Source organism: Odontesthes bonariensis, chromosome 2 (genome assembly GCF_027942865.1).
Source record: "Odontesthes bonariensis isolate fOdoBon6 chromosome 2, fOdoBon6.hap1, whole genome shotgun sequence".
In the NCBI taxonomy this organism is placed as follows: Eukaryota; Metazoa; Chordata; class Actinopteri; order Atheriniformes; family Atherinopsidae; genus Odontesthes; species Odontesthes bonariensis.
This window is the reverse complement of record NC_134507.1, coordinates 34,257,939-34,271,009: the sequence shown is the minus strand read 5'-3', so window position 1 is coordinate 34,271,009 and position 13,071 is coordinate 34,257,939. Positions and strand designations below refer to the sequence as shown.

At 43.1% G+C, this 13,071-nt stretch overlaps 1 non-coding gene across 1 annotated transcript; it reads left to right on the top strand.

Moving 5' to 3' along the window:
* The first annotated feature begins 9,182 nt into the window (after positions 1-9,182).
* Positions 9,183-9,255, top strand: trnak-uuu (transfer RNA lysine (anticodon UUU)). The gene has a single exon. It is a non-coding gene; the product is annotated as a tRNA-Lys (tRNA).
* Positions 9,256-13,071: the final 3,816 nt, after the last annotated feature.

Sequence of the window (13,071 nt, the reverse complement as noted above, 5' to 3'; positions counted from 1 at the left end):
TAGGAAACACCATTAAAGGTAGGGTAGGAGATCCTGGATTTTGAAAATACACAGGTCAAAAGTCCCAACACCTTTCTTCAGACTTCCCCCCAAAGTCACGCCTTTAGAGTACATGAACGCGCACGAGCACGAAGGTGCACGAGCGCTGTTCTAACAGCAAGCATCGATTGGTTTGACTAACTTTTGCTAACTTTATATATACTTTAGTATATGCTAACTATACATTTAATAATGCTAGGTGCTAGCCAAGCTGGCTCTTGTTTAGCTTCCTGCCAAGCTTCTGGACGCGTAATTCGTTCACGAAGAAGGGTACGCGCACAGGGGGAAGGAGGGGGAGGGAGGAGCAGATTGCGGTTTGATAGACGCATCAGAATCCAATCATCGTTAACAGTCCGTTCAGTATGATTGGATAGTGTTTTTCCTGGATTGTTCGTTCTAGAGGCCACTAAAACTTTCCATTTTTGTCAAAACTTTTAATTAATTGGTTGCAATGGGGGTGTGAAGAGTATTTCAAGCAATATGTAAAAAATGCTCCAGAAAAAGAACCCCTACCCAACCTTTAAGCCTTAATTCATACTTAGTACTGTGCAGTATTCGCCGTATGTTATTTGAAAAAATTTGTTATTGTTACCATATTGTTATAAGCTACTATGCGAGTGCGAGCCGCCAATTAAAGGTTTCAGGAGCCGCATAATGAGTAGCTCTGCTTTAGCCTATCCCTGCTGCCAATTGAAAGAGAGTCAGGGTACACCCTGGACAGCTCTCCAGTCCACTCAGCAAAAGGTCTAATGATTTTCACACTTCCATTCACTGGGACTCTGCTAGAACTGTTTGGAGACCTTTTCTAAAGAGCCGTATCGGAGAGCCTAGTGTGGGAGAGTACTTTGAAAGTGATCTGAAACTAAGTTAGAAAATATTTTGGAAATTGATCATGTAGCTTTGCGCTCGATGGAATTCGAAAATGCATCTTCCACATGTGGTAGAATCAGGAAAACAAAAGCAGAGGAGATATTTAAGTCTTGTGTAGGATGAAAACCAACATGGGAAGATGTGCAATGCCACGTTAAGGACCGAGTCTCTATGAAGCAGTGGCCTCACACACAGAAGGTAAGTCGAGACAAAGTTGGTTAAGAGGGATGTATGGCTCTGTTGAGGCACACAGAAGACACCAAGCAGGAGGGGCAAAGCTACGTAGCATAGGCTAATGAGTCACATGCAATTAAAGCTTGGAAAAGGCCAGCGAGTGCAGATTTAACTGAGGCACCTTCATTGTGCAAGGGCAAGCAGGGCCACTGTATTGAGCTTCATCAAGTTATTTTGGTCTGGGTTTGTGTAATGCAATTCAACCATGAGGAGAAGGAAACATGTAGTGGTAGAATTTAAAGCAGAAGTATTCAGTTTGCCCTTCAAAAGCAGAGTCAGCCTCAGTGAGTGTGGTGAAGACTCAAATCTTCTATGAAGTGAAAACAAACCTCGAGATCAAGTATTCAATACACAGACCACGTATTATTGGTCAAGTTTATTTTGCCAGAGCTCAGCCACATGTTGGAATCTCCATGGAAGTGTCCATGAGAGTCACCTGCAGAAAACAGAAGGGGTCAGTATTGATACAGGAGTCTCAATACAGACACTAGTCCAGCTTTACCTCAGTACAACTTCTGCCCTTTAGACCCAGTCTTGGCATCAACGTGGTCAAAGGCATCCTGGGAGTATTTGGCGTACGAACTGGAGTCGCGAGCTCGTTGGTAGCCATTGCTGGACTGGACGACGTGGGATGAAGGGTATACAGTGCGCATCTCAGATGTGTCCTTAGGGACCTGGTCGGAGGTCCAGGCAGACTGTGGGAAAGAACGGTCGATCTTCAAGTTCATTAGGGCAGCAAGGAAACGAGCAAAGTCTGCGTCCTGCGCAGTAAAGCCAGCATTAGACCCAGAGGAGCCGCTACCGTAGCCAGACCCAGAGGAGACGCTGCCGTAGCCAGAGCCAGAGGAGCCGCTGCTGCCGTAGCCAGACCCAGAGGAGCCGCTGCCGTAGCCAGACCCAGAGGAGCCGCCGCCGTAGCCGTAGCCAGAGCCAGAGGAGACGCTGCCGTAGCCAGAGCCAGAGGAGCCGCTGCCGTAGCCAGACCCAGACGTGCTACTACCAGAGCCAGAGGATCCACTGTTTTGACCTGAGCCCAGAAATTAGTTGAAGCAAAGTATGACAGCATGGTTAGTCATGCTGTCAGTAGCCTCACTGCCAATATGTTTAGTAACAAAAAAACAAAGCTAAAGGAGTATCTGCAGTTCAAGTGAGTCATTAAACCTGAAGTCTAATATATTGTATATATATTGCTGCATGATTAATACAGTTGCAGACCCTCTTCCCTCTCATTCCTACCAACATCATGGGTTGAGCATGTCCAGACTAAACAACTTCCCATGTTGGCTGCCTTTATATAAACTGCACCTAAATGTTGATATACTTGCTTTTCTGGGGGGGATAACATGTTCCAATGCTGAAAAGCAGGACACAAAGCCAGGAAATCCTGTTTGGATTTCAAAAGAAAATAAAGAAACTTTAGTATATGGGAGAACAAAAACCTAAACCATTAAGCATGAAGACTCACCTGAAGAAAACCTTAAACAACATGTTGAACAAGACAAAACAGAAGCAACACAATTCAGATAAAACTGGTCCAAAACAGCAACCTAGTGACTGCTGTTGAGAGAAGATTTGTGCTGTAACTCATCTGAGGCTGCAGCTGACTTTATATTGGTGCTCTACCTGCTCTAATTACACTCATAAACCTCACCTGGGACCCAGTCAGATCGTGCTGCATTCAATTCAGCTCTGAAAATGAACACTTCTGACATCCCATTTAAAAAGGTTTGTTGCAACATGTGAGGAATGAACATGGGATGTTTTAAAGAAGGTGAATTCCGCTTGGTCAGATACGGTGTTAAACATCTGGACCAAAGTCCTGCAGATCACTGTGGGCCCCTAATCTCTGGCTGGGGAGTGTGAGGGGAGTGACAGAGATTTGGTCTGAAGGACTCCAGGTTATAACCTCGGTTCTAATACGTCACAAACACGCCACAGTCATGAAATTGGGGTCCAACACATCACATGTCCACTTCACTAGTGGGAGCTGCTAGTTGGGTTTCAAAGGGAAAAAAGTGAGCTCAGCGTGACATAAGACTGGAGTCTTAGTAAGTTAACCTGCTGAGTTCTGGAAATAACTCTAAAATAATGTTGACTCCTTGGCAGGAATAAGGAGCTCTGCAGCTCTCTCATCCAGAGGATCTAGAAGCATGGATGTGTTTGGAACATAGCAGAGGGTGGATTCTTACTAAAGTCACGCTAACTGCCTTATGCGCCCTCTGAGATGTTTAAAGCTCAGATTAATATCTGAGCTGAGATGTAGAAACGTGAGACAACATGATGCAGAGCTGCTCTTTTATTAAGTGATATGGAGGAGATCTTAGATTTATTTCAGATGAACTTGATTAAACAGGACATAACGGAGGTTAAATGTTTAAAGCACCTTGTGCCTTCATTTTGTTCATATCTGGAAGTGTTTCTCAAATTTGTCTTGACGATTTCTGTGGATTTCCATCATTCCTCCTGAAAACTTGTTGCCTTGTGAGAACAACCACAGACTCCCACAGACTCCCTGTGACACAGCAAACTTCCAACATGGGAAATGTGACATTTGAGCACTTTATAGTCTGTAGGCGACTGTTTTCTGTTCTTTGTACTGTGGAGGCTTTAGCAGCCATCAGTGAGGTGGAACTGTACTGAAAATACACTGAAGTTAAAGTTACATTTTTAACTCATTTAAAAGGGAAAATGCGTCTATTTGAATAATGCTCTTTTTTAATATGGGTCTAAGTTTCTGAGAAAGTCTTTTTTACTGTAAAATGTTGACTGTCACACCTGAACTTCATATTTATTTATGAAAATGAGAATATTTATATCCCCAGATTGTTTTAATTCTGAAAACTAACATTTGTTACAGTAGTTCACATCATCTGTCCTCATAATTACTTTCATAAAATCCAACAAAGACCAGACTTTATCATGTTAATATTTAAACTGCAACCTGCAGGTTAACAGGTGTGAGTGACTTAAAGTGTGGAAACAAGTCCACAGAAGCTTTTCTTTTAATTATTAGTCAGTATATGTCGACTATCTGCAAGTAGTCCCCACAGGCAGTGTGCTTGCTGCAGGGACGACCAGGTAAGACATCTGATTCTCACATATAGATGGAACATTTGATGTTGCATTATGCCCAGTATTAATCAGACATGTTTGTTCATGTTCCAGACAGGATAGTGAATGCTTTTGTGCACAGTCCACTGTGTGGTTGTACAGCTCACGACTTAACTGAATATATTCCAACACCTGGCTCGTCTTCTTGCATCCAAATGTAGAACAAAATAGATGTTTGATCTGTAAAATCTGATGTAATGAACAGAATCCCTGAGAGTTGTTGGATTTATTCATTTATTCTAACCCTCCCCGGGCTCTGGGGAGGATTCATCCCTCCAGACTTGTTGCCACTGATTTTCAGTCCACTTCTTGTTTCATTTAGCATAGCTCAGCCTTTTCTCCCCGTTTCTCCTCCTTAAGAACGGCTTCTTGACAGCCACCCTTCCATGGAGACCATTTCTGATGAGGCTTCTTTGAACAGCTGAAGGTCCAGATGCATCTCTCAGGGAATTTCTGCAAAAATGCTATTTCATGCATGTCAAACTTATATTTTATAGATGCAACCAAAGACATGGGAGCAGATTCTTCCCATCCCTGAATTTTAGCTTGAGCAGCTACTGATGATGCAGCCCTTTTGGCCACCTGGTACCTGCTTCAGGTCAACCTCCTGAACAACCCAACACAAAAGGCCTTTTTCTTCAGCTTGAATTTTTCCCTACATGCTAATATTCACAAGCAGGTCCTATGCTACTGTCCTGATAGGCAACGATGACGTTCTGGCCACACCTCTGTAATTGAGGCTGAGAGGCTCCTTTCAGTTTCCATGACCCAACCTCAATAGTAATGTATAGATTTAACAAAAATACTCAGCTTTGTGTTTCAGATATCTTGAACAGGGTCCTCCACTAGATGTTTGCCCCACCACCTGATCCAACTTACTTCCAGGTAGTGAGTAAGTGACAACATTGAGTATATAAATTTTGTTCCCAAGTCACTTCACTTAATTACTATGTAACATTTCTACCTTAAAATAACAGCTTGAAAAAAAAAAAAAAGTGCAGCTAGAATGAGTTTTAATATTACGATTGGCCTGTCTCCTATGCCCTTCGGGGGTCTGAGTTGGAATAACTGCGCTATGTAACTTTGCTGGACCGGCCTGGGAGCTGAGTGGAAGTACTTCGACTTGCTTTCTGGCACACCTACCGCAAAAACAAATAGACCCCTCTCACGCTCCTAGGTACATTTGATTATTCTTACCTTCTCGGTCGACATAGCTTGCACCTTCTGACTCCTCGCCGGTTCGTCAAACGTGAAAGCGAAAGGGTGTTGCATTTACGACAGTGTTACCGTAAATTACCTCCAAGCCTGTAGGGGGAGCTCCATAGTGGGCTTTTTGAGAAGTTACATTATATTGCTTTAAAGTAGCTGCCACATCTTTTGATTTGTGTGGCAAAAGCATTCAAAGAAGACCTTTGCAACCACACAATATAATGTTATGAAGTCAATCTCTGTCATGGACTTGCAGAAACTACTGTCCAGGTTTCACATGGCCCCAGCATCTGATGGGTCTGCCCTTACCCAGAGCTGTAGGGTGAGGACTGCTACAGAGTGGAAAGGTTTCCCCCTCAGCACAATATGCAGCAGTGGAATCTTCTGATAGAGCTCAAGGCCACACCTTTACCCACTGCTGTCAGAGAGCTGCAGTTGGCTTTTCAGCCAGTTTTAGTTGGGAATGCATTCCAAGCTGAAGCCGAAGACCTTCACAAGCTCACCTTTGAGCAGATACTGTCCTTAAGTTAATGCCAACACCTTATTTATAGGATTAAGTCATGTCAACCTGTCAGGCCCTCAACTATCCCCTCCAACCCACAACTGGATGACCCAGAGACAGCTAGGAGCCATTTGATGGAGCAACGAGGTATTCAAGTTAAAGCCATTTATTCAAGCGGTAGCAGCAGCGATGCCTCTAGAATATGCAGATCTGCAAGACAAAGAAAGTCAGTCACCTACCAGCAGCTACAGAGAGCACACATGCAGAGTAAAATGAGCCTCACCAGAAAGATGCTCAGAAGCCGCTCTGAACTTGAACCTTGTGCTGAGATGTTTTGCCGTGGTCTGGCTCAGATTCTGTTGGGGTGTAGCGGAACTGGCTGAACAGCACACGCTTCTTGTTGTAGCGGGACCGAGATTTGTAAGCGTAGACTTGATCCTCGTCGGCCACAGGAGTGAAGACTGGCTCGTCCTCGCCGCTGGTGTCAGATGAAAGGCTCCAGCTCCCATCTTCAAACTGGTAATTGCTGCCAGGAGCTCCAGACTGACCTCCCTGAGCACCATGCTGCTGTGCTCCAGAACCACTGGTTCCAGCTGGTTTCTGATATGTTGGCTTAGATAGATCTTGTCCATAAACTGAATACATGGGTGAGGAAACAGAATTAAGATCAGCCTTCAATTTACACAGTCAATTTAAACTGCTTTTAGTTGCTGAGCTTTGATTGGGATCAGCTTACCGCTTTGTGCAGGAATGCAGGCGATGCTTCCAATCAGCACACAAGAAATCCACAAAACCCTGCAGAAACAGGGACATCTCATATGAAGTTCTGAGTACATTTAGAGACCAGTGGGGTCCAACCACCACCTCCCCTTAACATGCCCAGTCCTGTTGAGCTTAACTGTATATTCATAGTGTAATGCTGCGACCAAATGAGGTTCTGCTTGCCTCAGACATTTAAGGCAGCAGAGGTTCAGTGCCACCACTTAGAAGCAGTGGGATAGACTAGAAGTTACTCACCTCATTCTGCTGCAATATAATTAAAGCTTGCCTGGGACCTGCTGCTGCCAAACTGCACTAACACAAAGTTCAGAGCCCTGTGACACTAACCTGAAGCTGCAGGAGCTGCTTTCATATGATCCTCAGTGCAGAGGGAACTGATTGCTCAGCGGTAACAGCTGCTGCTGAAAGCTGCAAGGCTGCAGTTAACTGGCAACAATGGACTCACATGTGGAGCATCTCAGTGTTATGTCAATAAATAGATAATAATCAGGACCTCTTGTGAGAATAATGTATTTTATTTACATGTATAAATATTAAATTATAAATATAAATGATCAAATATTCTGAACTGCTGATATACGTGATAATAATAACAATAACAATGGAAGTCGCTCTCAACACGTGAAATGCCTCTCATAGTTCATTATTAGTAGGCTAATTGATGAATAAACATCCTGCTGCTGAATATGTGTTTAAAAATAAATAAATCAGAAGGAAACCTGCAGAAGAAAGTCTTCTAGCAGCTGTCTCTCTGTGTTTATTGGCATACAGCACGGTTAGTGAGATCCAGATCCATGTGGGCACTCAGGACGGATTTAAATAGCGACTCTGAATGGACGGTAAACCCGCACTGAAGGCCCAGTGAGCCAAAGCACGGCCGCCACTGAAACATATATTTGAAACCTGCCAATATGTTAACTTTGCGTGTTTACCTCTATAACTGGTGTTATATGTAAAACAGAGCACATGGTCAATTAGCTTTTTAAAAATCTTCATTTTAAAGAAAACGATCAAAACAAGAGTTTTTCTGGAAGAGATTTAAATAAGTTCTGAATATGCATAGAAGAGAGGTTACATTTGAGTCTATTTTCTTTGTTCAAAACTTAAAACAAAAAGCTGAAGTCTGCACACTGAGAAAAACTGGTTTTGAGGATATTTCTGAAATTTCCTCCTAATAACCAACTTGGGTGGGTCTCCCCAGTGGAACATTTTATTTGTAGGATGCAGGTTTCATGTTTTCAGCTGGAGATGTATGCTTTTTGTTCTGTATGTTACATATTTTTATCTTGATCAGGACATTCAGAACGCTTGCATGCACAGGTAAGTCCAGCTTCAGTTCCAGGTGTACTCGTCCATTTAACTGGACCACCATGTTGTCCCAACGTACATGCACGGGATAGACTGTGCAGAAAACCTTCCTGACATTCTGCTGCCTCTAACTTTCTCTGTGGGACATCACGCTGCATGTAAGCACAGCTGAAATCGCTGCCAACATGTTGTCTTTAAGTCACCTGAAGGGTGATTTTCTTACATGAGGCTGCGGTTACAAAATCAGGATTTTATTAGAGCAGAGCGACAGTCTGGACATGCTTTAAGTGACCACGAGTTGACACGTAGTCTTAATGGGCTGATTTTCAGTTTAGCCGTCTGACAGAAGAAACAGAAAAATATGTGGATGAGAGCAGCTTTACTGGGAATTTGGCTGGAAATATACACTCATTCTTTACTGTTTTTACTAAAAGATGCAGAAATATTAAACTCTGTAACATGTGTTTAGTGCACCAACCCATGCCAGCTCAGTTAGCATACATACAGTTATAGGAATAGTTTACTGAATGTCCCATCTTGTAGACAGCCTCAGTGTTGCATTTCCAGTCCAGTCTGCTGTCCAGGTGAACCCTCAGGTATCTGTAATCCTCAACCACCTCTTCACCGAGGATGGAGACGGTGTTCAGCTGACTGCTGCTCCTCCTAAAATCCACAATCATCTCTTTTGTTTGTATTCCAGATGAGGCCATAGTTTATTTTCCTATAGATGTGATAGTTTCATGTAGATGTGCTGAGGTGTGACAGGGAAGCTGTTGGTACATGGAGGATGTGAGGTCTGTAGCAGGAGGCAGCAGCATGCTGAGTTTGTCTGAACTCTTCCATCTGTCTGATCCCACATTATCCCAAAGCCTGTGAGCTTTTCCATTCCTGACCACACATCCCTCACACTGTTCTGCTGCAGATAGTTTCCCACCGACTTGCTCTCTTCCTTTTTTCTTCACACTCCTCCTTAACTCCCTGTTTCCCTCCATGAAGGCCTTCTTCTTTATGCTCAGTGGCTGCAACACAAGTTCACATCAACCAGGCATTTGTTCAGAAAACAGCGTCACAGCTTTGGACTCAGGAAGTGTTTCAGATGTCAGCTGTCACTCAGACACACTTTCATAGGGCCTGGATAGCTCAGCTGGTAGAGCATCAGACTTTTAATCTGAGGGTCCAGGGTTCAAGTCCCTGTTCAGGTGTAGAAATGTAATCTCCCACTTAACCTGTACTTCCCTCTATGCCTGCACTCTGTTTCTACACTGTCACCTCTGACAGAGCCTGGCTGATGCTTTTCCTTCTATGTAGCTTATTGTTAGCTTTGCTGTTAGCTGCATCATTATATCCTCATTTGTAAGTTATAGAAATATATGAATAATATATATATAATATATAAATATATAAGTTATCTAAAATATATTGTTGCTCAGTTTTCCTCTGAGCCACAGAGATGGTCAGCTCTCATTGTGGCCAATAACTGCAGCTTCTAAAGTGGATTTCATAGCACTGCTGCATCTCTGACAGTTATCAGATCATTTGGGTGGAAAAACATACATCACAACCCTCTGAATCTGCTTTCAGTCCCACTTGAACAGTCTCTCACAGTTTCAGACACAAAATGTGTCTTTTAGTTTGAATCTCAGCTGATATCTACAACAACTGTAGAGGGACTCATATCATTTCACCAGCTGGTGTGATAAACTCACAGAAACACCTCAGGAGCAGCACCTGGGATCTTTTGGGAGAAAAGGGGATTCTCTCCATGCTGATAGAGCTGGTAATAAATGAGTTCATGGATCCTACATATTACACAGTAAAACAATGATAAAGGTGCTTTCTGAGCCTTGACATCTTTTTCTTTTATTAGGAAAATGTTCCAAATTTTATCCCATGGAGGGAGCCAATGAAGTAAAGATTGATGCATAAAAGCATTAAAAAGCTCTCCTGTAAGTTCTCTGTTCAAGTTTCATTTGGGTTCAGCTGCATGTTTCTCTTTATTGAATCTTTAAGCCCTCATAGATCAGTCTGATCCCAACAGAAGTCTCGCAGGTTTACTTGGTTGCTGTAGTTCACTAAAGCAGGACTCTGAGCAGGGCCCTCCGCTAACAGGCTCCTCTCCTTTAGAGCCAGTGACAGGGTTGGCTTTGGGAGGTGACGTTGCTCTGTGCTTTAAAGAGCAGGCTTTAATCCACCAAACTTCAGTTGCTTTATGATCTACTTTACAGAGGATTTGTAAATGACTAAATAAATAACACCACTGACTAAACCTTCAACTGAACCTGAACTGTGAGCAAGAGCCACAGGCGCTTGCACACGCAGCGACTGGCAGGGAGAGTTTGGCGTCCGATATGTTTGTTTTAATTGGTTGTATAAGTCTTAAGAGTCCTGACGTTTGTCTGAAGTCTGTTTAAAGTTTGTCCACGTCATTTCACCCTGAACTGACGATACAAAACAAAAATGGAACTTTTCTATCTGGTTGTAACTTCGATTCTGGTGTCATGCCTGCTGCTTGCCCGAGACACAATGCAGGCCGCCCAAGCAAGAACTGTGTACAGCAGAGACCAGTTGCTTCCACTTCGCTTTGAGGGCGCGCACAACACACCAGATGCGGTTTTAAACTTACCAGACTGTATAAGAAAAGATCACAAGCCCGAACACTCGGCATGGCAGGGAAAAAAGAGGAAGCGGAGGTGTTCGTTTACGCCGGAGGAAGCGGTGTCTGAAACGGATCCCCCTCCCCACCATGATTTTAGGAAATGTACAATCCCTTAGGAATAAACTCGATGAGCTGCAGGGAAACGTCCAGCTGCAGAAGGATTTTGGGGAATGCTGCGTCTTGGCCTTCACGGAGACCTGGTTGTCTGGGCACGACCAGGACCGAGAACTGTGGATCGACGGTTTTGGATCACCTATCCCGACGCTAAGAACTTTATCCTAGGTGACTTCAATCATGTGACGTTAAAACATTCCGTGAGAGACTTTTATCAGTATGTCACCTGTCCAACCAGGCGGGGAAAGACACTGGATCTCTGTTATGGTACAGTGAAGGACGCCTACAAATCGATTCCACTGCCCCCGCTGGGCTCTGCAGACCATAACTGTGTTCAACTCATTCCCAAGTACAGATCTGTCTTGAGAAGGGAACAAGTGCAAATCAAGGAAGTAAAGGAATGGACTGAGGATTCAGTTATGTGCCTTCAGGAATGTTATGACTGCACAGACTGGGACACTTTTACAGACTCCTGTAATGATTTGGATGAACTCACTGATGTGATGTGTTCATATGTGGCTTTTTGTAGGGATATGATTATCCCATGTAAACAGATCAAGATTTACCCAAACAACAAGCCATGGGTAAATGGGACTATTAAAAGCTGTTTACAGAGAAAAAGGCAGGCTCACAAGCAGGGTACTGCTACTGATCTACATGTAGCCACCAGAGAACTGAAAACTGAGATATCTAAAGCCAAACAAAGATATAAGTCCAAACTCGAACAAAGAATGGCTGAGAATAACCTTGGCTCTGCCTGGTCCTGTATGAAAACTATGGCTGGTATCCAGAACCAGAGTAAAAGTAACCATATATCCCTTGAAGGTTTTAAATCTGATGATGAGCTTGCAAGTGCCTTGAATTGTTTTTATAACCGTTTTGATAAGTTTGATTTCAGCCAGGAAATTGGAAAACTCCAGTGCAAACTCAAAGATGGTCAGCACACCAGCATCACATGTAGAGATGTTGAAAATGTCTTCTTCAAGACAAAGGTTAATAAAAGTTATGGACCAGACAATATCTGTGGGCGTGTAATTAAGACATGTGCAAAAGAGTTGAGCTCAATATTCCAGCTCATTTTTAATAAATCTCTGCAGACACAACATGTACCCAAGGTATGGAAACACGCTGTTGTGGTCCCTGTCCCGAAATGTGGCAGGCCAAGTACTTTGAACGATTTTAGACCCATTGCCCTAACCTCAATTGTAATGAAAAATTTTGAAAAATTGATAAGGTCACACATCTTAAGGCACACAGAAAATGCATTGGACCCCATGCAGTTTGCCTACAGGCCGAACAGAGGAGTGGAAGATGCTACCATCACCCTACTCCATCAGCTTCTTAAACATCTTGAAGGAAGTGGGTCACATGCACAAGTTTTATTTATTGACTTTTCATCAGCTTTTAACACCATCCAACCACACATTTTAATAAACCGTCTTCTTACACAATTTTCTTTAAGTTTTAATCTTGTTGGTTGGATTTTAGACTTTTTAATTAATAGGACACAGGAAGTCAGGGTGAATGGAGTCATGTCCAGTCAACTTTGCTCCTCCACAGGCTCGCCACAAGGGTGCGCACTCTCACCCCTCCTGTTCATCCTGTATACAAACATGTGTCAGAGTACTTTTGCTAATAGGACCATAATTAAATATGCAGATGACTCTGTCATTGTAAGCTTGCTACAGAAGAACGAACGAGGTCATGGACCAATAGTAGAAGATTTTGTACAGTGGTGTGAGGAATCATATCTTCAACTGAACATAGCAAAAACAAAGGATATGCACATTGATTTTGGAAACAATCCTAGGCATGAGGCCACCACTATGAAAGGTCAAATAGTGGAACAAGTTAAATCCTATAAATGCTTAGGGACAATCATCGACGCCAAACTAAATCTCCAGGAGAATTGTGAGGCTATATGCAAAAAAGGACAACAGCGGTTACACTGTTTGAGGAAGCTTTACCAGTTTAATGTTGACAAGACCATGATGATTTTGTTTTATCACTCTTTTATTGAATCAATTATATCTTTTTCTTTAGCATCATGGTTTGGCAATATTCCCCTTACACACAAGAACCGCCTATACCAAATTGTCAAGTGGTCAAGCAAACTAATTGGGGAGACACAGCTGCACCCTTCTTCCCTATACACAAGACAACTACAGCGGATAGCAATGGGTATCCTGGATGATAGCCGACACCCCTTGAATAATGAATTCCAGTACCTCCCCTCTGGACGGAGGCT